General features: G+C 47.3%; 1 protein-coding gene across 1 annotated transcript in view; it reads right to left on the bottom strand.

The window, feature by feature from the left end:
* The window catches only part of LOC120874857 (teneurin-4-like), a 242,128-nt gene that overhangs the window by 5,786 nt on the left and 211,161 nt on the right, over positions 1–25,181 (bottom strand). The gene's annotated exons all lie outside the window — the stretch shown is intronic.

Genomic DNA, 25,181 nt, shown 5'->3' with positions numbered 1-25,181 from the left:
AGATGAATTGGGTGTGAGTATCAAAGCCAAGATCTGAAACCAGGTCTGTTTGACTCTAAAGCCCGAGTTTTCCTATTTTATTATTCCTAGGTGAGTTCCTTCCCTCCCACCACACAAAAGTGTCCTTACAGGTAGGCTGGTCCTGGCAACCATGCCAATCAGAGAACTCCCTCAGACTTGTCCATCTCATTGGAGGCACCATAGCACCTGCTGTATACTTCTGGGGTTTGCCAGGGTATCTGATTGATGGGAAGCTCCTCATCTCCCATTCTCCTCTTTTCCACATCTTGACTATTTTACTCTAGACTGACATTTTTCAAAGCTGTTATGTCACCCTCTTTCTCTTTCCATGTGTCTTCCTTTGGCTTTGGGGTCCAACTGTAGCCAGCCCCTTGCAAGAGTCAGGAGGTCAACACAGGAGGAAAGCAGAATATCTGGCACAGAGTATGATTAGAACTCTTTTCTGAAACATACCACCTTCTCAGACCTTTCATCGTTCCACTTTTCAGAGCAACATGGGCATACAGAATGTGCTGTTGTGTCATGGGGCTAATGGAGAAGCAACAGAGCAAGAGCTGTCATCAGGGAGTCTCAGTGAGCAGCACGCAGGGCGGCAGGTCTGTCCAGCGGGGCAGTGGTGTTCAGTGCCTGCCAGGGCTGTGGCATGGGAGTTTAGGGGGTCTTGTGACTTTTTAAGACAGGCTGGAAATTTAGACTTGGATGTAAAATGTCTGATTTTTAAATGCTATCCACTATGATATGTAGGCCAAACTAAACACACTAATGGAAACCACTAGCCAGAGAAAACCTGACCCAAGTTCTGCCTCTGATCATGGACATCAGAGGTATCAGTATCCCTTTGGCCTGAGGATGCACTCTTTCTTCCCAAGTCCCGCAGGGCAGAGCTTAGCTAGGTTCCAATGCAACCTTTGTCTGTCTTATTAAAGGACCCTCTGGACCCACTCAAATGGGGTCATATGTCCTAACCCAGAAAACTGCAGCACTTTCTCTGCAAGAAAACATCTGAGGTTACCACTAGATGCCTTTGGGATTTATCACACACAGATCCTGAGTGTCTGCTGCAGACTTCCCTCTACATAGTTCTCCATGATCTTCAAGAGTGCAAGTATTTGTGACTTTACTGGTGCCTCAAAATAACCATGAAGTAAATATGACAACTATATTCACCCCCCATTTTATACATGAGACCACAATAACCCAGAGCCCTACCATCTCCTACCCAGGGGCATATGGTGAGCTAGTGGCAAAGCCAGCATTACTAGGCAGACTATAGTGCCTTAGGGTTATAATTAGAGCTAGTTAAAATGAATAAGGGACATTTTGGGGGGCTCAATTTTCAACATGGCCCTGGAAATTAGTGCTGGGATGAGGGGGTTTGATCTAGGATACACAGAGATCAAATCATCTTCCTGGGGCCTCAGGGCCCTGAGCCCTGCCCTCTTGATGCTAGGCCTCCTGACACAAGCTGTCAAGCAATGATCTTCTGAGTGCCTGAGGACCAGGACCACAGAGAAGACAGGGGATGATACTTTCTACTCCAGGGTCTGCAAAATATTTCTGTCTAAAATCCATAATTTGAAAAATATCTTCTGTTGTGAGTTGATACATAGATATATGTATGTGAGTGTGTTTGTATGAAATGGAAAAAAAAAAGATACAAAAGTTACTACCATGAGGGGCAATGCACTCATATTTCCTATTTCATTCTCTTTCATTTTTTGAAAATGGCTGATTATAATTCTCTAAACTGAAATCATAGCCCAATACTGGCTTTTCACTCAAAGCAGTGGAGGTGATGGAATTCCAGCTGAGCAATTTCAAATTCTAAAAGATGATGCTGTGAAAGTGCACTCAATATTCCAGCAAATTTGGAAAACTCAGCATTGGCCACCGGACTGGAAAAGGTCAATTTTCATTCCAATCCCAAAGAAAGGCAATGCCAAAGAATGTTCAAACTACTGTACAATTGCACTCATTTCACATGCTAGCAAAGTAATGCTCAAAATCCTCCAAGCTAGACTTCAATAGTATGTGAACTGAGAATTTTCAGACGTTCGAGCTGGATTTAGAAAAGGCAGAGGAACCAGATATCAAATTGCCAACATCCATAGGAAAAGGCAAGAAATTTTCCAGAAAAACATGTACTTCTGTTTCATTGGCTACCTGAAAGACTTTGACTGTGTGGATCACAATGAATTGTGGAAAATTCTTAAAGAGATGGGTATACCAGATCACCTTACCTGCCTCCTGAGAAATCTGCATGCAGGTAAAGAAGCGACAGTTAGAACCGGACATGGAATAATGGACTGGTTCCAAATTGGGAAAGGAGTACATCAAGGCTGTATATTGTCACCCTGCTTATTTAACTCATATGGAGAGTACAGCATACAAAATACCAGGCTGGATGAAGCACAAGCTGGAATCAAGATTGACAGGAGGAATATCAACAACCTTGGATATGCAGATGACACCACTCTTATGGCAGAAAGCAAAGAGGTACTAAAGAGCCTCTTGATGAAGGTGAGTGAAAAGGAGAATGAAAAAGCTGGCTTAAAACTCAATATTCAAAAAATGAAGATCATGGCATCTGGTCCCATCACTTCAAGGCAAATTGATGGGGAAACAATGGAAAAAGTGACAGACTTTATTTTCTTGGGCTCCAAAATCATTGCTGATGGTGACTGCAGCCATGAAATTAAAAGACACTTGTTCCTTGGAAGAAAAGCTATGGCATAGAGTATTAAAAAGCAGAGACATTACTTTGCTAACAAAGGTCTGTATAGTCAGAGCTATGGTTTTTCCAGTAGTCATGTATGGATGTGAGAGCTGCACCATATAGAAGGCTGAGTGCTGAAGAATTGATGTTTTCGAAATGTGGTGTTAGAGAAGACTCTTGAGAGTTCTTTGGACTGCAAGGAGATCAAACCAATCAATCCTAAAGGAAATCAATCCTGAATATTCATTGGAAGAACGGATGCTGAAGCTGAAGCTCCAATACTTTGACCACCTGATGCTAAAAGTGGACTCACTGGAAAAGACCCTTCAGCTTGGAAAGACTGAAGACAGGAGGAGAAGGGGATGACAGAGCGGGAGATGGTTTGATGGCATTACTAACTCAATGGACAAGAGTTTGAGTAAGCTCCGGGAGTTGGTGAAGGACAGGGAAGCCTGGCGTGCTGAAGTCCATGGGGTTGCAAAGAGTCAGACATGACTGAGCAACTGAACAACAATGGCTCAGCCTAATTTGGATAAGGATTTATGGGGACTGCCACCTCAACTTGGTTCCCTCTGACTACTTATCCTCCAACCCATTACATCAAGTAACAATAATAATGGTGATGATAATAAGCACTCAATTAATTTTAATGTTAATTGGTCACTAATAGTTCATAATATGAATAATGGCATTATTAATATCCAATATACTGTTATATTTAGTAGCTATTACTTAGGGAGTGTTTTACTTCATAACTTTTACTATAATTATATGTGATAACATTTTAATTCTCACTTCAATCCAGTGTTACAGGTACTAGAGTTCTCTGCAAAGTACAGATGAGAAATTAATGAGGTTAAGTATCCTGCCCAAGGTTACACAGCTCTTGAGTGATGGAGCTACAGTTCGGACCCAGGCGACTCAACTCAGCACATGGATGTAACCCCTGAATGGTACTGCCTTTAAGGATTGTGCCAGTTCATGCCACTGCCTGCCTTTGTCCCTCTAGCTACTCTGTGGAGCCTTCCGGATGAATCCCATTTTCTTGGTCAAAATGGAAAGCTCTTCTCCATCTGGCCCACCTTCCTTCCCCACTGTTGAGCCACTTTCCTGGACATTAACTCTGCGGCCTTCACACCTCTGTGCATGCCTGCTGCACCACAGAACATCCAGCTAACTAGGTGGTCTGTGTTCATGTCTCCATCTCCTCTTGACTGCAGTGGGCTGAAGGCAGGCCTGGCCTCCTGAGTGTTCATGAAATGTCTGCTGAGTGAATGAATAAATAAAATTACCTGGCAGCTTCTTACCAATCTTAAGCGATATAAACTGTGGGTAGTTACATTTAGGCCATGTGTGCTAGGAACAACTGAGACCGAACTAAAGGCATTGCTTGGATGTATCATTTTTAAATTTCAAAGGCAACCTGGGTTTGAAGTATATGTCTAGCACTTCCCAGCTGTGTGACCTTGGTCAAGTTATTTAACCTCTCTGTGCTGCAGTTTCCTCATTAAAATTGTACCAACCTCTTAGGTTGTTCTGAGGATAAAATGAGTTAATACATAAAGAAAAAGGTCCTACTGTATAGCACAGAGGACTACATTCAATACCTGTGATAAACCATAATGGAAAAGAATATAAATAAATAAATCTGAATCACTTTGCTGTACAGCAGAAATTAAACACAACATTGTAAATCAACTATACTTCAATAAAATTTTTAAAAAGAAATACATGCTAGCCATTATTATCATCAGAAAAATCCCACATTTTAGTTTTAAAAGGCTCCAGTTAGATGTCAATCATAACTGGAGAGGGAATAGCCCCTCGGAAACACATGTTAATAAGTCGGAGACGCAGTTTTGGCTGTTAAACTGGTGGGTGACTATGCCTCTTATCACCATGTACCTGTTGACTATAGACACTGGCTTCGAGGCAAAGGCTCAGTAATTACAAATTATTAAGAATACAGTTCTCAAATTCATGGCTTCCCTGTTACAAAGGAGAGCCAAGGAGAACATTTGCCTTGCTCTCATTTCCTTTTCCCTTTTTCCATTTTAGTCTTAATATAGTAATTCAGTAAATATTTACTTCTTTTAAACAGATGGGAGATTGGTCACGGTTCACACTGAAGCTGGCATTTAATCGAGAGAAAAAGAGGTTGGGATGAAAGAAGTGACAGTGGAGAAAAGCTCCTGATGGAGCAAGGGTGTGCAGTAGAGGGATGTGGAGACCCTGGAGGGGTGGGGGCAGTACCGGGGAAGGGTGTCAGTTCAGCCCGGCGACCCCCACCATGGGCTGGAGAACAGAAGCGCCCGCACACGTCCATGCCTATGCAGTCAGCCCCTCCTTACCCTGCTGCCCTCCGAGTTCCCCACCTGACCCCTCCTGACCCTTCCTCTGCTTCTTCTCACTGGCTGCAGAAGAATCCACAGCCCAACTCACCTCTACCAGAAACACCCCTCTTGCCCGCTGAAACTCTTCTACAGGTGAGCCCTGAGCACACAAAGTTACCTTTGCAGAGGAGTTCATTTCCACAGCCTGTTAGAGACCAGTCTTGTGCTAGAACTCATGTCCAAAAACGAGCAGGACATGAGTTCTGTGGGGGCAGCTCCCTGTCACTCTGGAGTGTCAGCCATAGGTGCCATCAACGAACGGTGCTTCGAGAAACCATGAACCACAGTTGTATAGGAGAAGGAAACGGCAACCCCCTCGAGTGTCCTTGCCTGGCGAATCCCACGAACAGAGGAGCGTGGCCGGCTATAGTCCATGGGGTTGCAACAGTCGGACACAGCTTAGCAACTAAACCACCACAGTGGCATGACCTTCTCCTCACTTTTGGTCTGTCTATGGTGAAGGAGCGTGGGCTCTGGACAAAGGTCGGGAAGAATCAAGTCTGACACAGACCCATGTGAACCCTAGTTACTTCTTATTTTGGTGGCAGTGCCTCACAGGATGTGGGATCTTAGTTCCTCGACCTGGAATCGAATCCATGACCACTGCCCTGGAAGCACAGAGTGTTAACCAGTTAAGCCCCCTAATCACTTCTCAGTTTAGAGAGTAGACTCAGTGAACCAGGTGTTTGATAATGTTCGCACAGCCAGTAAGCCAGTGATTCTAAAATCCATATATATATATATATATTTTTTTTTTTTTTTTTTTTCTTTTCCTTGGAGCTGGATGCAGATGGATCTGAAGGTTTGAACAGTGTGTGAATGTGGAGACACACGCTGATGACGGCGAAAGAGGCAGCGACGATAAAACAGCGGTTAATTGAACACCTACTCATGCCGGGTGCTTTGTATGTGTTGTTTCTAATCCCTGCAACAACTCCACAGGTTAGATGTTATCCTCTTATTTCATATTTTCTCTTATTTACTCTTAGTTTACAAATGAGATAACAAGCTCAAAGAGATTAAGTGATTTACTCTTAAATCACATGGCTTCCAAATGTCAGGGTCTAGATTTGAATCAGAAGAAAATGTTTAATCCTGAAGAAAGGTATTGCACACCTAGAGCCAGAGGTTAAGTTGTTTGGTAAATGACTGCTAAGGACCCTTCCTGCTAAGTGCTGTGGAAGATGCTGCGAGGCATGAGACCGCCTTCCTGCCTCCTCTCCTCCCCTCTCCTCCTGTCCCTGCCTCCCGCAACACTGACTCCCTACCCTGCTCTGCGAGCCTTGTGTGAGGCTTCCGTGGACAAGACAAACGAGTTTCCTACAGCTTGGAGTTTCTAGACAAATTAGGCTGGGGAGGCCCACCAGAATGGCCACAAATGTAGGTCGGGTGGACCAAAGGTGCAGAGGCGAGTCAAGGACCACTGCCCAGGGAAAGCGACATCCAAACCATGACCAAAGAAAGTCAAGTAAAAGCGAGCCAGGCCAGACGGTCTTGAGGTAAGGAGAGAAACGAAGTCTCGATCTGCGATTTTCCCATTTTCTCTTGAATCCACAGATTTCTAACGAAAACAAAAAACTTCAAAAAGCATGCCTAATCTTTCCTCAAGAGTGGAATCTGATGTTTTCTATCTTATTCTAGTCTACTAAAATAGAAATATGGACGGGTTGCCAACCTAGAGTCTGAGGAAGACCGTTCTAGGTCACAGCCTGGATGAAAGTTGGCGGGGGGTGGTGGGTGGTGGCTGGTGAGGGAGACTGGGAACAGACCGAGTTCAGACTTCAGAGAGGGAAAGAGGTTTCAGGTCAAGCTTGAGAGGTGAGGAGTGAGCAGTCTGGTAGAAGAAATAAAAAGATATTTCCATGAGCGATTATAGCGTAAGTGGACAGTAAAAAGTGAAAAGGCAAGTGGTAGGAAACCTGGGCCTGGAAATCCCAGCAGAGCGTGTCCTCTGGCTTGGCAGTCCCCAGCTTCTGTGGCACCAGGAGCCGGTTTCAGGGAAGACAGTGTTTCCATGGACCCGGGGTTGGGGTAGGGAATGGTTTCGGGATGATTCAAGTACACTACTTTTATGGTGTACTTCATGTTTGCTTTTAGTACATCAGCTCCACCTCAGATCAGTAGACCTTAGATCCTGGAGGCTGGAGAGCCTTGCTCTAGCTGGTTTTCTGGGAGCAGGAGCAGGCCTCGAAGAAAGGCAAGGACGTGGGATTTAGGAAGAGAAGAGGAGATGGGGAAACAAAGCTTTTGGTGTTTGGGAAAAACTCATGAAGCCAACCTGGGCCCTGCACATGGGCTCCAGCAATATTTACAAGGGGCAGGGGCCTGAAGCATTCACACAGAGACCTCATCAGACATACAGCCCTGCCGAGGACCCTTTGCCCCTGCCAGAGCCTCAGGGAAACGGGGGCTGTTACCACCGTGGGTTTCCCTGCAACCTCAGAAACGACCAGAGACGAGCCAGGAAATTGACTGAATTCCTACTGGACTAAAGTTTTATAAGTTTTCCTTAACACAAGCACACAGTGATATTTTCAGTTCTTAGTGTGTCAAAAAGTGCCCATAAATATTTCAGAGCTAAAATGTGTTCTGCAAAATGTAAGTCCTGGGCAGGATGTGTGTGTGTGTGTGTGTGTGTGTGTGTGTGTGTACGTACAGAAAGTCATCATAAATTTTTACTTTCCTTAGTCCTTCAAAGTCTGCTCTGGCGAGTCCTTTGTTATCAATTCCAGCATGAAGAATGAAGGTGAATGCCAGGGAGAGAGGCACCTCATCTGTGCCAGGTACTGTGCTGGTTTAGGCACAAGCCACAGAGGCAGGCACCATTATCCCCACTTTACAGATTTGGAAACTGAGGCTCAGAGTAGCAAAGGGATGCTCCATTCACACAAAATGCCAAGACTGGAATCCAGGTGCTCTGTGCTCCCTGTGGCAGCCCCCAGAGAACATTTCTCTGACCTGACACATTAGAGAATCCCCTGCCTTTTAAAGTGCTGAGACAGTGATTAAGACAAGGGCAGCGAAAGGCAAGGACTTTACGTGCATTACCTCATTTAGCCCTCACCACGCCCCAGAACCATTCTCTTCTAACAGACAAAAGAAACTGGGATGTTTAGAGGTTAAGTGCTTTGCCCAGAGGACCACAGCAAGGAAGGGGAAGAGCCAGGAGTCAAACTTGGGTCTCTGTGACCCTCAGGCTCAAGCTTTTAATCAGAACCCGTACTGCTTCTCACGTCACCCCTTATCCTAATGTGCTTAAATGTTCTCTTTGTTCTTTCACCTTGTGTTTTAAGCAATGTTAATTCTTTTGATCAACTAAGGTAGCACCTGACCTGGACTTGTACAGTTTCACCTCTAAGTGTTCCCGCCCAGAAAGCCAGCACTGTGGGCCAGGGAAAGGGCTTCCCTGGGGACATGGTGGACTGTGGCCCTGTGCCCAGCCTGGCTGCGGGGACATCCCTCATCAGCGGCTGGCAGGCAGATGACAGACGGTTCCGCTGCCCACAGAAGCCATGTCGCCCTTCTGTTGGAAGGCTCGTCACAGGTCGGGCACAAAAGGGCCTGTATGGGCACAGCTCCTCTGATTCAGCTGGGGGAGCTCCCACCAGGGCGGCCCTGGCCCTGACCCCCAGGGCTGAACCCATGCAGGACATGGAACAAAGTCAGTCCTGAGCCAACGGGAGCTATCACTTGGCTGTAGTGTCCAGATTCCTCCAACTACAGTCTCCTCTCCCAAAGCTATTTGCCTGCCAATGATTCCCCTTTACAAATGGTGACATCTCAGAGTCAGAAAATGTGGCATTTATTGTCTTAGGAGTGAAAGCACCAGCAAAGGTCAGCAGGTTCATGTCCCACGCACACTGGGCGGCCGCACCACCTCCAAAGCCGGGGCCTTGACTGCCTCCAGAGACAGCTGTGGCTGTGGGATCATGCTTCCTGCCATGCAGCCACACCTGCTTCCTTTCAGCTTCCTGCCACAGGCCTCAGCTCTGCCCCCTGGGGTCTCAGGCACTGAGTCTAACAGTTTGCCCTGGCAGCCTTCTGGGCTGAAGAGGGACCAATCTGTGTGTCCTTGAGTCTTCTCGTCAGATGGAACATCTCACCATCCCAGTCACCTTTCCTCAGGTTCATCCATCTCACTCCCTTTCCCCATCTAATGAAGTTTCATCAGACCTAGGGTGAGGTTTCTCACCTTCTGAGATGGCCCCCCGCTCTATGGACTGGGTTTCTTCCAGGGTCTCTCTCGCCTTTTGAGACAGACCACTTTCTGTCTATGGAATGTGTAGCTCTCGAAATAAATCCACTTCTTATCTATCACTTTGCCTCTCACTGAATTCTTTCTGCCATGAGACATAAAAAACCTGAGCTTCAGTAAGTCCTGACTCTAGAAGCTAAGGTCCTCACACACTCAGATGGAAGATGGGATGAAATCCATCCTCCTGACCTCAATCAAATAAAGCTTGGGCTCTGTCAACCTTTGCCCCCATTCTATTTTCAATTCTCCTCTGCTCAAGTCCTTTCACGAAGAGCACATACCCTTAGTTTAAAACTTTCCCAACTTTGCTCTTTGGGGAGGCACTGCTTTGGCAAAAGGAGGAGAAGGGGATGGCAGAGGATGAGATGGTTGGATGGCATCACCAACTTGATGGATATGAGTTTGAGCAAGCTCCAGGAGCTGGGGATGGACTGGGAAGCCTGGTGTGCTGCAGTCTGTGGGGTTGCAGAATCGGACACTGACTGAGCAATTGAACTGTTGAACTGCTTTGGTAAAAGATCCCCATTATCCTCCTTACTTGCTGCAAGTAATTAATCCTTCCTTCTCCACAACCCTCCTTCCCCTAAAACAATCTAGGGTGAGACTTGGAGGACAAGTAGTTTGACCAGAAGCAGTCAGAGGACAGACGTGTCTACGGTGATTCCAACACAGTGAACACAAAAGAGCAGCTGACGCAGATACTCGGGTGCAGAGGGACAGCAGCTCAGGAGTCCTGAAGGGGGTGGCACCTGAGCTGAGGAGGGGAGGCTGTGTGCTGTGCTTAGTCGCTCAGTCACATCCGACTCTTTGAGACCCCATGGACTGTAGCCCGCCAGGCTCCTCTGTCCCTGGGATTCTCCAGGCGAGAATACTGGAGTGGGTTGCCATGGCCTCCTCCAGGGGATCTACCTGGCCCAGGGATCGAACCCAGGTCTCCTGCACTGCAGACAGATTTTTACTATCTTTACCAGGGAAGCCCAAAGGAGTTACCCGGGGGACAGGGAGAGGAGAGTGCTCAGGATTGCTCTCATGCCTGTCTCACGGGGCACAGTCTGCATGTCCCTCACCCTCTCTTCAGCATTGGATTCCATATTCCCATGGGGCAGCTCAAGCCTGTGTGGCTTCTTTGAAAGGGAGGTACCCTGTCTGCTGAGACTCAGTATTTCCATGAACAACACCTTGAGAAACAGTCTCTTCTGCAGAGCATCTCCCCCTGAAAAGGGTCCCCTTTCCTTTTCCCTAGAAAACCAGTGCAAAAGCTGAAACCCTGACTCTCTGTAAAATGTATACAAGGGTCTTGCACTGATTTCTTATTTTTGATGGGTTTGTACTGAAACCACACTTTGAGATAAGCAGGAGTGGGGAGAGATAGGCCGATTAATTGCACATCCTCTGTGGTATCCAAGGCTTACCCTGTAATGACCTGGGGTTCCTGGGTCAGGCCGCCACTCTGCAAGTGGGGGAGCCCTGAGTGGGGAGAGCTAGAGGGGAAGACCAGCCCCACGGAGAAGCAGGGCTAGTTTACAGAAACAGTGAGACTCTTGGTTTTACCGCTAATTCCTTTGTTCCCAGAATTTAATCTGGACTCTAAGATGTGCAAAGATTGCAACTGCTGTGCCCTCTGAGAGCAGCCCAGGGCCCTGTGGTCATGGAGAGGTGGAGATGGGGCTCAGAGGCTGCGACAGCCCACAAGTGAAGAGCCAGGCACTCTCAGCTTCCCTGTATTTCCGCCCATGGCCTCTGTTTTCTCTTTTGCAACATGGGGTTGGGGGGCAAGTCCCACATAATCCATGCCTGAGGTCTGCCTTTATGTTCCCAGACAGTCAGACACACACAAACACACACACAGACAGAGTGGAATTCAGAGTGCTTTGTCAAGGGCCAGGGGTTCTAGAAAGGTGCAAAGCCCCTTGTGGGAGGTTCCAGGAGGCGTGCTCCCCATAGACAAAGCTTATCAGTTAAGGTGTCCCAGAAATGGATGTCCAGGTGGGAAAGCAAGGGAGACGGAAGTGGTTTGGGCAGAATTTTGCTTCCATCTCCGTGTACTCAAGTCTCAAAGAGGTGGAGGAAAAGGCTCGTAAAAATGGGGAAACCCCAACTGCCTGAAGCTGCTGCCATTTCCAATAATTAAAGGCAGACTTAATAGAAATTAGGGCCCTCTTTCCAGCAGCTGGGTGGTCAGGCAATTTTTACTTCAATAATTAGCTGCTGTTAAGTCACATAGTACTGGAGACAGATAAAGGCAGGGCCAGTCTCTCATGGAGTTAATTGTGCCCAGGGTTCTACACACCTAATCAAGCTTGCATAGCTCCCATCCCTTTCATCTAAGGCCTCAAAGGACTTTGCTTGTGGTAATTAAGTCTCCTAAATAAAGAAAGCTGAGCGCCGAAGAATTGATGCTTTTGAACTATGGTGTTGGAGAAGACTCTTGAGAGTCCCTTGGACTGCAAGGAGATCCAACCAGTCCATTCTAAAGGAATCAGTCTTGAATACTCATGGGAAGGACTGATGCTGAAGCTGAAACTCCAATACTTTGGCCATCAGATGCAAAGAACTGACTCACTTGAAAAGACCCTGATGCTGCAAAAGATTGAAGGCAGGAGGAGAAGGGGATGACAGAGGATGAGACGGTTGGATGGCATCACCGACTCAATAGATGTGAGTCTGAGTAAATTCCGGGAGTTGGTGATGGACAGGGAGGCCTAGCGTGCTGCAGTCCGTTGGGTTGCAAAGAGTTGGACATGACTGAGTGACTGAACTGAACTGAACTGAAATGCTTTAAAGAAAGGGATTCTCCTTGGCAGTCTGAGTGAAGAAGAGGAGGCTGGGGTGGAGGTAGGGCGGTTGGCCTTGCCCCTGGCCCACAGGCTTGGGGACAGAGGACAAGGAAGAAGCCCTGACCCTGACGCTGGGCCTTTTAAGCCTCTGGCTGGTGCATTCAGCCCTAAGACAGGACAACTGCAAGCCTTATGGCATCACTGGCTACCTCCTGTGGAGCCTGATTCAACCTGCCCCAATGTGGTCCAGATGGCCATCCAAAGCCTTTCTATCTGTTGCAAGCTGGATGGTCTCTGGGGGATGTATTTATTAGATGCATCACATCGGGTAGGGGTAACTCAAATACCACTCTCTCTATTCTCAGAGTTAGAAGGGAGCATCAAGGATGTAGTGGGCCAGCCCCATCGATGTTTGCTTCCCTCTGCATTCTCATGGACCCCAGCCAGACTTTGCTTGATCTCCGATGACGCTGCTTACTCCTAACATAGTTCAGACCTTAAGTCTGACCTTAGTTCATTCTGATGGTGGATGGTGAGCTGAAATTTCCTTCCTTTGGGAGACTTCCCACTGACCTTATCTCTACCTTAAAATCTCACAGAGAAGCCCTACCCCTTCCCTCCAGATCATGCTCTCTCTCCCTCAAGCTCCAGAGGAGCACAGTGGTGAAAAACACAAGCTGTAAGTCAAAAGCCCAATCCCTCCCCAAAACGATACAGTTGGAACTCACGGAAACTCCAGCTCATGCTCTGTGAAAGACTCGTCAAAAAGATGAAAGGACAAGCTACAGGGTGGGAGAAAATATTTGCAAACCACATATTCAACAAAAGCCTAGCATCTAGAGCACATAAATAACTCTCAAAACCCAGTAGTGAAAAAAAAATTACCCAATTAGAAAATGGCCAAAAGATGAACAGATATTTCACGGCAGAGGATATGCAGATGGCACACGAAAAGATGTTCAACATCACCGGCCAGCAGGGAAATGCAAATGAAAGCCCCAGTGTCACCACACACCCATCAGAAGAGCTAAGGTGAAAAATAGTGACAACTCGGAACGCTGGCGAGGGTGCACAGACTCTGGGTCACCCACTCATACATTTCCGGTAGGAAAACAAAACAGTAGAGCCCCTTTGGAAACCAGCTGGGCAGTTTCTTATGAAGCTAAAAATGCAATTACTATACAAATGAGTGGTTTCCCTCTTGGGCATTTAGCCCTCAGAAATGAAAACATATGTTTACACAAGGATCTGTACAGAGATGTCACAGAAGACCTACTCATAATGGTTAAAAACGGGAACCAGCCCAGATGTCCTTCCATAGGCGAGTGACCAGGTAAATGGAATGCCGTGGGAATACTACCTGGTGAGAAAAAGGAACGAATTGATGATACTAATGAATCTCTGGAGAATTACGCTGAGTGAAAAAAACCCATCACAGAGGCTACGCACTGCATGATTCCATTTATAGAACACTTTTGAAATGACACCCTTTTAGCAAAGGATAACAGGTTAGTAGTTGCCAGAGGTTAGGGATGCGGAAGGGTGGGAAGAAGGCGGTGTGAAGAGGGCAGGCAGAGGGGTGCTTGTGGTGACGGAAATGTTCACTGTCTTGATTGGATGCAGGTGACAAAATAGTGTAGAAATAAACACACACACCCACAAATAAGTACAAGTAAAATTGAGGAAATCTGAATAAAACAAGTGGGTTGCACCAATGTCCATACCCTGGTTGTAATACCTATTGTCTTACTGCATTTTTGGAACATGTTACTATACTACTGGGGGAAACTGGGACTAGGGGACCCTGGCTATCTCTGGACCTTTTTTTGCAACTGCACAGAAAACTGCAATTATCTTAACAAAAATTTCAATTAAAATTGGTACAGCCACTGTGGAAAACAGTACGAAGATTTCCCAAGAAACTAAAAATAGAACTACCCTATGACCTGGCAATTCCTCTCCTCTCCCCTCCCATCAATTTTATATCCAGAAAAACAAAACACTAATTTTAAAAGATACATGCACCCCAATGTCCATAGCAGCGTTATTTGCAATTGTCAAAATACAGAAGTAACCTAAATGTCCACTGACAGATGAATAGATAAAGATGATGTAATGGAATACCACTCAGCTGTAAAAAGATTGAGATTTTGCAGTTTGCAACAGCCTAGATGGACTTGTAGGGTATTATGCTAAGTGAAATAGGTCAGACAGAGAAAGACAAATATTGCATGGTACCACTTTATACGTGGAATTAAAAAATCCAACAAACTAGGGAATATAACAAAAAAGAAGCAGACTCACAGATATAGGGAACAGACTAGTAGTTAACTAGTGAGGAGAGGGAAGGGAGGAGTATCAGAGAAGGGTAAGGAATTAAGAGGTACAAACTAGCATGCATAAAATAAGCTACAAAGATATATTGTATGACACAGGAACAGGGCTAGTATTTTATAATAACTATAAATGCAGTATACCTTTTAAAATTATATTGTACACCTGTAATTTATATAATATTGTAGATGAATATAACTTAATTTTTTTTTTTTTTAAAAAAAGGTCAGCCTGGAAGAGAAAAAAAATAGGTATTATGAGTCAGACCAACCTAGACTTAAACCTGGGACCTACTATGTACTTCCTGTACAACTTTGGATGAAGAAACTGTCTGAGTCTCACTTTCCTCACTTGTAAAATGGGAATAGTATATACTATCTTCCAGGGTTTGAGGCTAAAATGAGGCTATCCATGACAATGCTTAATTCTATGCATGGTACATATATAAGGCCTCAGTAACCACCAGGAGTAAATGTTACATTATTTTTGAGGATAAGTACCTCTGTGCCTTCTCCTAATTCAATTCCCATCCGCCTTGCCTCTATCCTGGTTGCCCTTCGGAAAGGTTCTTTTTTGGTCATTGTAATTCATGAAAACACTAGAGTTGAAAATTCAAAAGCCTGATGCTGTCTCAATATCAGAAGTGGCTCTGGCATCTTATGATTTCGAGCCACGATGCCATATTTCACATGTCGTTTTGACTAACTGCTTGCTACTTGTTTCCTGTGTGAAGTCTTTTTTACTCCAATAAGGCAGCAAACTGCTCAGATTCATATTCATCTACCAATTCTTAGGGCTTCCCTGGTGGCTCAGTGGTAAAGAACATACCTGCCAACGCAGAAGATGTGGGTTCGATCCCTGGGTTGGGAAGGTCCCCTGGAGAAGGAAATGGCAACCCACTCCAGTATTCCTGCCTGGGGAATCCCACGGACAGGACAGCCTGTCGTGCTACAGTTCTGCTGCTGCTGCTGCTGCTAAGTCGCTTCCGTCGTGTCCGACTCTGTGTGACCCCATAGATGGCAGCCCACCAGGCTCCCCCATCCCTGGGATTCTCCAGGCAAGAACACGTGCTACACAGTTCATGGGATCGCAAGAGTCGGTCTGGACTTAGCAACTGAACAGCAACAAGCAACTCTGAAGCATCTAGTACCTGCTAGCGCCAAGACAAACCCCACCAGTGGGGGCGCTGTGTACCTGCAACAAAACCCTCAGGACACCTCTGGAGTTTAGAAATGGGGGCACATTGCCCTGGTAAGGACACCTCTCTGTACCACACCCTTGAGGAGTCTCCCTGCTGACTCCAGGGTTGGCCATGTGATTGCTGACCAAGGGGCCAGAGGGACATTATCAACCAGGAACCAGAGGCAGGAAAAACCCTTGAGTGTCTGGCCTTGATTTCTTTTGCTACTGTTGTTATATCATGTAACGAGGCCTGGGTTGTCCAGCTTGTTGCTAGAGACACAAGGCTGAGGCAACCAGCCCCTGTAGACTGTGCCAGAGGAGTGAGCCCAGAGGGCAGCAGCCAAACCATCCAGCTCCGCCCAGCCCGAATTTCTGACCCTCAGACGCAGGAACCAATAAGTGATCATTTTAATCCAAACTCCTAATTAATTGAGGATTAAAACATATACACCACTATACACAAAGCAGATAACCAACAAGGACCTACTGTATAGCACAGGGAACTATACCTAATATCTTATAATAACCTATAAGGGAAGAAAATGTAAAAAAAGAATACACACACTCACACACACACATATACACACACATAGGGCTTCCCAGGTGGGGCTAGTGGTAAAGAACCTGCCTGCCAGTGCAGGAGGCATAAAAGACATGGGTTCGATCCGAGAGTTGGGAAGATCCCTGGAGGAGGGCATGGCAACCCACTCCAGCATTATTGCCTGGAGAATCCCATAGACAGAGGAGCCTGGCAGGCTACAGACCATAGTGTTGCAAAGAGTTGGACACAACTGAAGCAACTTAGCATGCATGTGTATTTATTATATACATGTATATTTGTGAAAGTGAAAGTCACTCAGTCATGACCGACTCTTTGCGACCCCACGGACTGTACAGGGCCAGAACTGAATTCTCCGGGCCAGAATACTGGAGTGGGTAACCTTTCCCTTCTCCAGGGGATCTTCCCAACCAGGGATTGAACCCAGTTCTCCCGCATTGCAGGTGGATCCTTTACCAGCTAAGCCACAAGGGAAGCCCCAGTATACTACATATATATATATATATATTTCAGAATCACTTTGCTGTACATCTAAAACTAATGCAAAATTGTAAATTACCTATATTTTAACAACTTTTTAAATGATCATTTTAAGCCACTGTATTTTACAGTGATATGTCATGAGGGCTACCTAATACAGGTATTATTATAATTTCTATATTATAGATGAGGAAACTGAGGCTCATATCATTAAAGTACCTTCAGAAAGTGAAGAAATGCTATGAGGACAGTAAGAATAACACCTAATGTTTAAAGAGTATACTTAAGAGTTTATACATTTTCCCACATTTTAGGGTGATTTAATCCATCATCCTATAACCTACTCTTTGGGGAATTTTTCAAAATTACATTTATATTTGAGTGGTTGCTTAATTATATGCTCTAAGCAGATGAAGATCAAGTCCATCTTGTTTAGCACCGAATCTCCAGCTTTGAGCCTTGTGAAGAGTAGGCACTTAATAAATAATGACTGGCTAGATAAATGAACAAATGCCTCCGAGAGGCCATATCATGATCCTGTATGGGACAGAAAACTGATGCTCAGAGAGGTGAAGTGCTTGTTTCAGAGTCACACAGCTAGCAAGAGGCAGTGCTTAGATGCAGCCCAGGTCTTTGCCTCTAAGTGCAAAGGTCTGTCTTAAATTCTCTGTGCATCTCGAGGGTGAGACAGACAAGGAAATGAATTACTACCCCACAGTTAGGCAGGAATGTTGTTGGATGAATTCCATATGTTTCAGGAATGCCAATCCCCATGCTAAGAGGATTCTGATCAAACCAAGATTCCAGCTGGACAGAAACGTGCTGCAGTGTGAACCCCAGAGCCTGGGATCAGAGGTGCCTGTTAGCACTAGTCTCACGCTGTTTGTACCATTCAGTCCCAAATCCCCATGGGGCGTCCCAGTCAAACTTGTAACACCCAGCAGACACAGGGCCACTGAACAACTCTGCTCTCAGCCTTTCACAAGGGACCCCCAGATGTGAGCACTAAGCTCTGTATCCCCCCTGCCCCGGGTGCCCCTTCTCTCTTCTCAGTCTCTCCCCGCCACTCGGTACACAAAGGTGACATTCTCACAATGCCCTTAACCACTCTGTCCCAGATTCTAGCTGAGAAGGCTCTGTGACCCTCGCAGCTGCCACCAGGAACAGCGGACAGGGCTGCCGGACTGCTCAGAGCTTCAGTGGGCTCAGGTGGGCTGAGCAGAGGCCTCTGTGGCAGCTGCAGCTGCCCCTGCCTTCCGGGAGGGCCCAAGCCCTCTCTGTGGGGGAGCTCTGGCCCCTGGCCCCTCTGCTGGCTTATGTTACGCCTGTGCTGCTCCCTGGGGTCAGACCCTCACTTTGTTCTCCTGATGGTAGCCCTCAATTTGTTTTTTTTAAGAAGCTCTTCCTGCCACTCCATTAATTCTGCCTTTTTTGAGGGGTTGTTAAGCTCTGTGGTTAGGGACTTCCCTGGTGGGTCAGACGGTAAAGTGTCTGCCTACAATGCAGGAGAGCTGGGTTCGATCCCTGGGTCAGGAAGATCCCCTGGAGAAGGAAATGGCAGCCCACTCCCGTACTCTTGCCTGGAGAATCCCGTGGACGGAGGATCCTGGTAGGTTACAGTCCATGGGGTCGCAGAGTCGGACACTACTGAGCGATTTTTAATTTAATTAAGCTCAGTGGTTAATGGTGCCAGTCTTCAAGGTTGACTCCAGCCTGGAGAGGACGTGGGGTGGGTGGGGCTTTTTACTCCTCAGGCGGGCGGGTCATGCTCTCTAGGACCCAGCCTGGCTTCTCCCAGGCAGCTCCTCAGATCTCTCCACTGTCCTTGTGCACCCTTTCACATCTCAGAAGTCACCAAGACCTGGAAAGCTGTAACAGGGAGAGTGTCGGTCATCACCGTCTCCAGCTTACAGAGGAGGACACTCTCTGGTAAGAGAGAAAGCAGTGCACAGTCATTATGAGCATGGACCCTGCAGTCAGACGGCTAGGGTTCAAATCCCAGCTCTGTCACTCCCCAGCTCTGGAAGCAGGGCACATTATTTAACAACTCCAAGCCTGACAGCTAAAGTGGAGAGAATAACTGTACCTGTAAGATGGGGTTGTTGGGAGAACTGAATGAGTTAACATGTGCAAAGGACTTAGAATACACTTAGCCCTTGGCTGCCATGGTGGTGACTACTACTATTGCTGCTACTGCTATAATAAACAACCAAATTCTGTAAAGCAATTATCCTTCAATAAAATAATAAATTAAAAAAATGAACAAGAATAACCATCCAAAAAAAATATTGCATTCTGGCCTGAAGTTTTAGATTTCTCCACCCCAGCCACACTATTGCATCAGGATACCAATATCTCCGTTTAGCATTATTTATCCACTCACCTACTCATTGAGCAAATAGTTACTAGAAATGTACTACTGTGTGCCCAGAGCTGTGCTGGGATGCAAGGCCCGCTGTCCTGGAAAAGATAGGAAGGGTATCCATTTTGAACAATGTTGCAGTTTGGATCTCAGCCCTGCATTTACAAGGGATAGGCCACAGGCAGGGAGGGCATCCTTGGCTGTTCTTTCCTTATCTGTAAGATGGGGTGTTATCTGTAGCACTGCCACCCTGCCTCTTCTGAGGACCCACAGGCTCCTCTGGGGGCCTGGAGAAGGGGCATGTTCTGGAACCTTTCCAGAGCAGAGCACCAGCCCTCCTCCGGCTCTGCAGAGCCAAGAGGAGAGGAGAGCGGACTCTAAAGCAGCGGTCTTGGGAAACCTGAATGCCCTGCAGAGAGAGGGCTTTGGTTGGCTTCAACTCTGTGCTCACCCTGAGGAAGCATCACAGAGCAGGGACCAGTCCCCAGGAGGGCCAGGCTTCACTGAGAGGCCAGATGGCTGGAAACTGGCCCCCTGGCCTTAACCCTCTTGACTTGCGTGCCCTTCAGCCCGATGCCAGAGGAAGGAGCCTGTTCCCTTTCCCTTCTTCTTTGCCTGAGTGCAAGAGAAGGGTGTTTAAATCAGAGCCTTGAACTGAGACGCAAATGGGAAGGGCTTGTGGAATGATGCTGAACACCATCTAAAGTCCGGGCTTATAATTTACAGTCTCTGACAAGCAAGTGGATTGACCTTCCCAGAGGGAGAGGCCCTGGGGTCACACAGAAAAAACAGAATGCTGGGGCATTTCCTAACTGGCACTTCAGAGTCTACACAGCCCTGACAATCAGGTGCCCTCCACCCACCCTCTGCTGCCCTGAGAAGCAGGTTTTACATCCTCATTTCAGCAGGGAAATGTGGCAGGTAGGCAGGAATGTGGGGTTCTGTCTCAGAACCCCAGTCTGAGACCTGGCTTTGTCATCCCAAGCAAATGCCAATAATATATAAAGGGTGAATACAAACAGTGGCTCTCACCTACTGGGCACCCAGAATGTACCTGGTGATCCTTGCTTGCCAAAGTGTTGCTATTTTATATGAACTGAGTTTCAGAGGGGGCGTGGATTTGCCCTAAGTCACACAGCTCTTTTTTTTTAAGATTGAGATTTGGAAGCCCACACGAAGAGGTTCAATTTCTGGACCATATCATGAAGATGATGGCTATCAGTTATATTCAGACATTGGAGCGTCACAGGAGCAGGTGGATGTAGCTCTCGACAAATATTTGTTCCCATTATTGAGAGAACCAAGGCTCCCAGAGGCGAAGGGTTGTATTCAAGGTCGCCCAGCCAGCAAGGAGCAGCGACGGGACTCGATCTCCTTGTTCTTGCCGTCCCTGGTCCCTTCCAAGAGGCTGCAGCTGCCGTCTGGAACACCCGCCGGCACAGCACAAGAGTTACAAATCTCTGGGAGCAATCAGACTGATGATATTTAAATACTTGGCTATTTGAAAAATATAACAACAAGCAGTTGAGAATAAATGCCGAACTTCTAACTGGTTAGGAACACCACCTGGGGGCACAGAGATTTGTCGGCGTGACTGATGCGTCCTGCTTAAATGCAACATACAGACACTTGCGCACAAGAAAGGCAGGCTGTGGGCGGGGACAGCGGCGGCGTGTAGGAGGGCTGCCTGGGTTAGAAGGCGCTGCTTGTACCCGAACCCACTCATTCTCCACTGCATCCCTCTGCTGGAGGACCTGTTACTTCTGTTTGATTGATGAGAAGCCAAGGCCCAGAGAAGCTTGTGACTTATCCAGGGTTGCACAGTGAGTGAGTGCCTGAGTGGGATCTGAACCCAGAACTGTCTTACTCTACAATCTCAGCTCTATCCTCTGCACCTCTCTGCTGCCCACACTATCTTTGCTGCCTGGAAGGGACAGGGTTATGTGTCTGGGGCTCTGAGAATTTAAGCCCGTTCGTTGGGACTTGCTGGGTCACCTGTCCACCTCTGCCCATCACTCTTCCCTGAGTGCCCCGTCTGACCAGGTCCCTGTGCCAGGAATAAAGATTCTGAGGTGGTCTTCTTGAATGGTCCTTTCCTGCAGGTCTACACTGTCTGGTAGGGGAAGCCAAGCCAGAAACAGATAACCTCCATCCATAATCTTTCTGAAGGGCTGCCTCTCCCAGCTTGAGGGCAGGGGAGGTGTTGGGCTGGCTTCGTGGGGGCACCTGATGCTTTCCAGAGTCTGATGATGCAGCCACCGGGAGAGGAAAGAAAGGGCAAGGAGTGAGGTGTGAGGTCCAGGGTCCCTCGCACCAACCAGGGCACTTAATTATTTTTTATCTGACACACATATTGGGCCTCCACTTAGGGTTTCATTTAAGCAATCAGATCCTTGGCCAGAAACAAGGTAGAAAACTGCTGCCTTAAGACACATTCCCAATCTGTTGGCCTGAAGGAGTGTTTTATATAATATTGGCTTATTGGCCTAGGATAACTTGAGTCATCTATTCTTTCTGTCTTCTCACGTAAAAGCTCCATCATAAATGGCTAATCTACTCCTTTACATATATCTATTGATTATCTGATATGAGCCAGATACCATCCTAGGTGTTATCAGTTCAATTCAGTTCAGTCACTCAGTCGTGTCCGACTCTTTGCGACCCCATGAATCGCAGCACGCCAGGCCTCCCTGTCCATCACCATCTCCCGGAGTTCACTCAGACTCACGTCCATTGAGTCCATGATGCCATCTAGCCATCTCATCCTCGGTCGTCCCCTTCTCCTGCCCCCAATCCCTCCCAGCATCAGAGTCTTTTCCAATGAGTCAACTCTTCGCATGAGGTGGCCAAAGTACTGGAGCTTCAGCTTTAGTATCATTCCTTCCAAAGAAATCCCAGGGTTGATCTCCTTCAGAATGGACTGGTTGGATCTCCTTGCAGTCCAAGGGACTCTCAAGAGTCTTCTCCAACACCACAGTTCAAAAGCCTCAATTCTTCGGCGCTCAGCTTTCTTCACAGTCCAACTCTCACATCCATACATGTTATAGATATAGGAAAAAATAAATCTGTCACCCTGTCTGCATACTTCTACCTTGCGGAAGCCTCCTCACTGCTTTTGGAGTGATTTTTCTAAGAAGCAAATCAGATGACAGTCATGTTGCAGCTCAAAACGTTCAGGGGCTCTCTATTGCCTAAAGCATTACTGCTCAAAGTAGCTCGAGCCACAGAGTAGTGGTGTCGGCATGATCTGGAGTTTAGAATTCAGAATCGCAGGCTCCACCTCAGACCTGTTCAATGAGAACCTGCAATTAGGTCCCCGGGTGATTCCTATGATATTGGGATCTGAGAAGTACAGGAGTGTAAGATGTCAGCACCGCCCCTTCACATTCTGATACCTGCTGATACCTGCGTCATCTCCACCCCCTTTTCTCAAACACACTGGACTCAATGCCAGGCTTCCCTGCCCACCTGTCCCCTCCCACTTCCAGGTCTTCGTACACATGGTACACATGGGGCCTTCTATCCAGGCTACCCTTCCCCTGCTGGCTGGCGGCTGCAATGCCCTCCTTTCATGGAGGCTAGACTTAAATCCTCCGGGAGCATCCTCAGATCCCTTCTCCTCTCTTACCTGCTGCCTGACTCTCCTACCTGTGGCCCCATCACTTCCCCCACCCCAGCCCAGTGCCTGCATGACTGCTGGAGAGCTCAGTGTGCTGGGATCTGTGTTTGTCACTTAGGCGAGTGCCTGTCTCTTTCAGGGCTTCCCTGCTAGCTCAGCTGGTAAAGAATCTGCCTGCAATGCAGGAGACCCTGGTTCGAGTTCCTGGGTTGGGAAAATCCTCTGGAGAAGGGATAGGCTACCCACCACAGTATTCTGACATAGAGAATTCCATGGACTATATAGTCCATGGGGTCACAAAGAGTCAGACACGACTGAGCAACTTTCATTTCACTTCACTTCACTGTCTCCTTCAAAAGACAATGAATCCTGGAGGCAAAGGCTGGTCCTTTTCCTTCTTTATAGCCAACCACCCTAATCCTGGCTTCCCTGGTGGCTCAGACGGTAAAGAATTTGACTGCAATGCAGGAGATGCAGGTTTGATCCCTTGGGAAGATCCTCTGAAGAAGGGAATGGCAACCCACTCCAGTATTTCTGCCTGGAGAATTCATGGACAGAGGATTCTGGAGGGCTACAGTCCATGGGGTTGCAAAGAGTCAGACACAACCGAGAGACTAACACTAATCTATTACCCCATCCCTGTGCTACCACTCGCTGGGAATGCAGTCAGGATTCAGAGTCTGCTCTGAGGAGCACCCAGTCTGGCGGGCCAGCCTGGCTTTCAAAGTACCGAGTTCAAGTTCTTAACACAGGCTTGTGGTAACAGATGTGATGTTTACTGAGCTGAACCACTATCAAGGTCGATGGAGCCAGGCAGCTTTGCTCTTTAGGCACATGGTTACTGCCTCCTGCTCCCCGTCTCTTTCCCAACAGACTTTCTCACTGTCCCCTGAGGCACTCATGGCCTCAGGACTGAGTCATCAGGAGGCTGAGTCACGTATGTGAACCATTTCCCCATGAGAGGGGTCCCCTCAGCCTGGCCTCAGTCTTCTCACAGGCCTTGCATGGGTGCTAGGAAGCGACATGCAGCCAGGTCTGGAAAGGTACGATGCTTCTTTATTTTGAAGGAAAAGTAGGTGGTCAACTCCCGTTTCTCCCATCCCATGCACTCTGGATCTAGTTACTGAATTAAAATCCTCAGTAACAGGCATGAGGACTAATAAATTAAAGTGATACATTCATGAATGCATCCATGAGACAGTTACACAGAACACCTAACTTGTGGCTGGCCGTTGAGGTAGATGTCTGGGGTACAAAGATCAGTGACTTTTAGTCCCTGCCCTCAGCGGGGGTCATTTTTCCAATCCATAGGAGGCAGCTAGAGGGTCTGGACAACTGGAATCTAGTGCTCACTGGCCCACCAAGCCACCTTACCTCTCAAAGCTTTGTTGTCCTCATCTGTAATATGGGGGTTCCAATCCCTATGCTCTCTCACAAACTTGAAAACTCACAAATCAAAAGTCTTGGTAAACTGTTAAGTGCTATACTAACTGTGCAACGTTACCGAGGCAGATGGTATTAGTGGTCAACCCCAAGACCCTTTTTTTCCCCAGGCTAATGCAAGTCCAGTTTTGTTTGGGAAAGCCACGTGCTCAGCCCTGCACAACGAACCATGATGTGGCTGAGGCCATCAAGACAAGCCTGTTTTCTCTTTGCCATTTCCCAGCCTCCCTTGCAGCTAATGATAATCATGTGACCCACTTCTAGCCAATCAGACAGAAAAGGAAGTCCACTGGCAGAGGGAGGTTTGGGGAGGGTTGCAAGTGACACCACTTATCTCCCAATTCTCATCTTAAATGTGGTGATAACATGTATGCTCTGGAGGCCATCTTGAGACCATGAAGTGACAGGTATGAGGACTAAAAATCACCTTGAAAGGATGGTGGAGAGGACTCACTTTCCTCTCTCCCACCCTGCAAACCTGGGGCACCCACCCCACTCAAGGCCCCATCCTCTCCTGCATGGTGGCTACAGCCTCTAACAAGATGCTGTCTGATGATAAACTCTGGGAGTCAAGCTGCTAAGATGGAAAATCATGGGGAGGTGCTGACCCTGAGTACAGTTATGGTCCCTACTGGGAAAGTCTTCAGAGCAGAGAAGAGGGAGGGCCCAGCCAGAGTGGGACTAGTTTGCATGCTAAGTTGATGAAGTCGCATCCAGCCCTTTGTGACCCTATCAACTATAGCCACCAGGCTCCTCTGTCCATGGGATTCTCCAGCCGAGAATCCTGGAGTGGGTTGCCATGCCCTCCTCCAGGGGATCTTCCAGACCCAAGAATCAAACCCACATCCCTTACGTCTCCTGCATTGGCAGGCAGGTTCTTTACCCCTAGTGCCTCCTGGGACTTAGACATCAGCAAAAGCTAGGGGAAGGACTAGAATCACCCCCTCATCTCTGTATCACACCTGCACGATGTCCCAAAGACATCACCTGCTCCTCTCACTGTTCTCAGCTCAATAAACACTAAATAATCATAAAGAACA

This window comes from Oryx dammah, unplaced genomic scaffold, assembly GCF_014754425.2.
Source record: "Oryx dammah isolate SB20612 unplaced genomic scaffold, SCBI_Odam_1.1 HiC_scaffold_15, whole genome shotgun sequence".
Taxonomy (NCBI): domain Eukaryota; kingdom Metazoa; phylum Chordata; class Mammalia; order Artiodactyla; family Bovidae; genus Oryx; species Oryx dammah.
The sequence above is the reverse complement of the archived record's forward strand: the minus strand, read 5'-3'. Positions and strand labels throughout refer to the sequence as shown.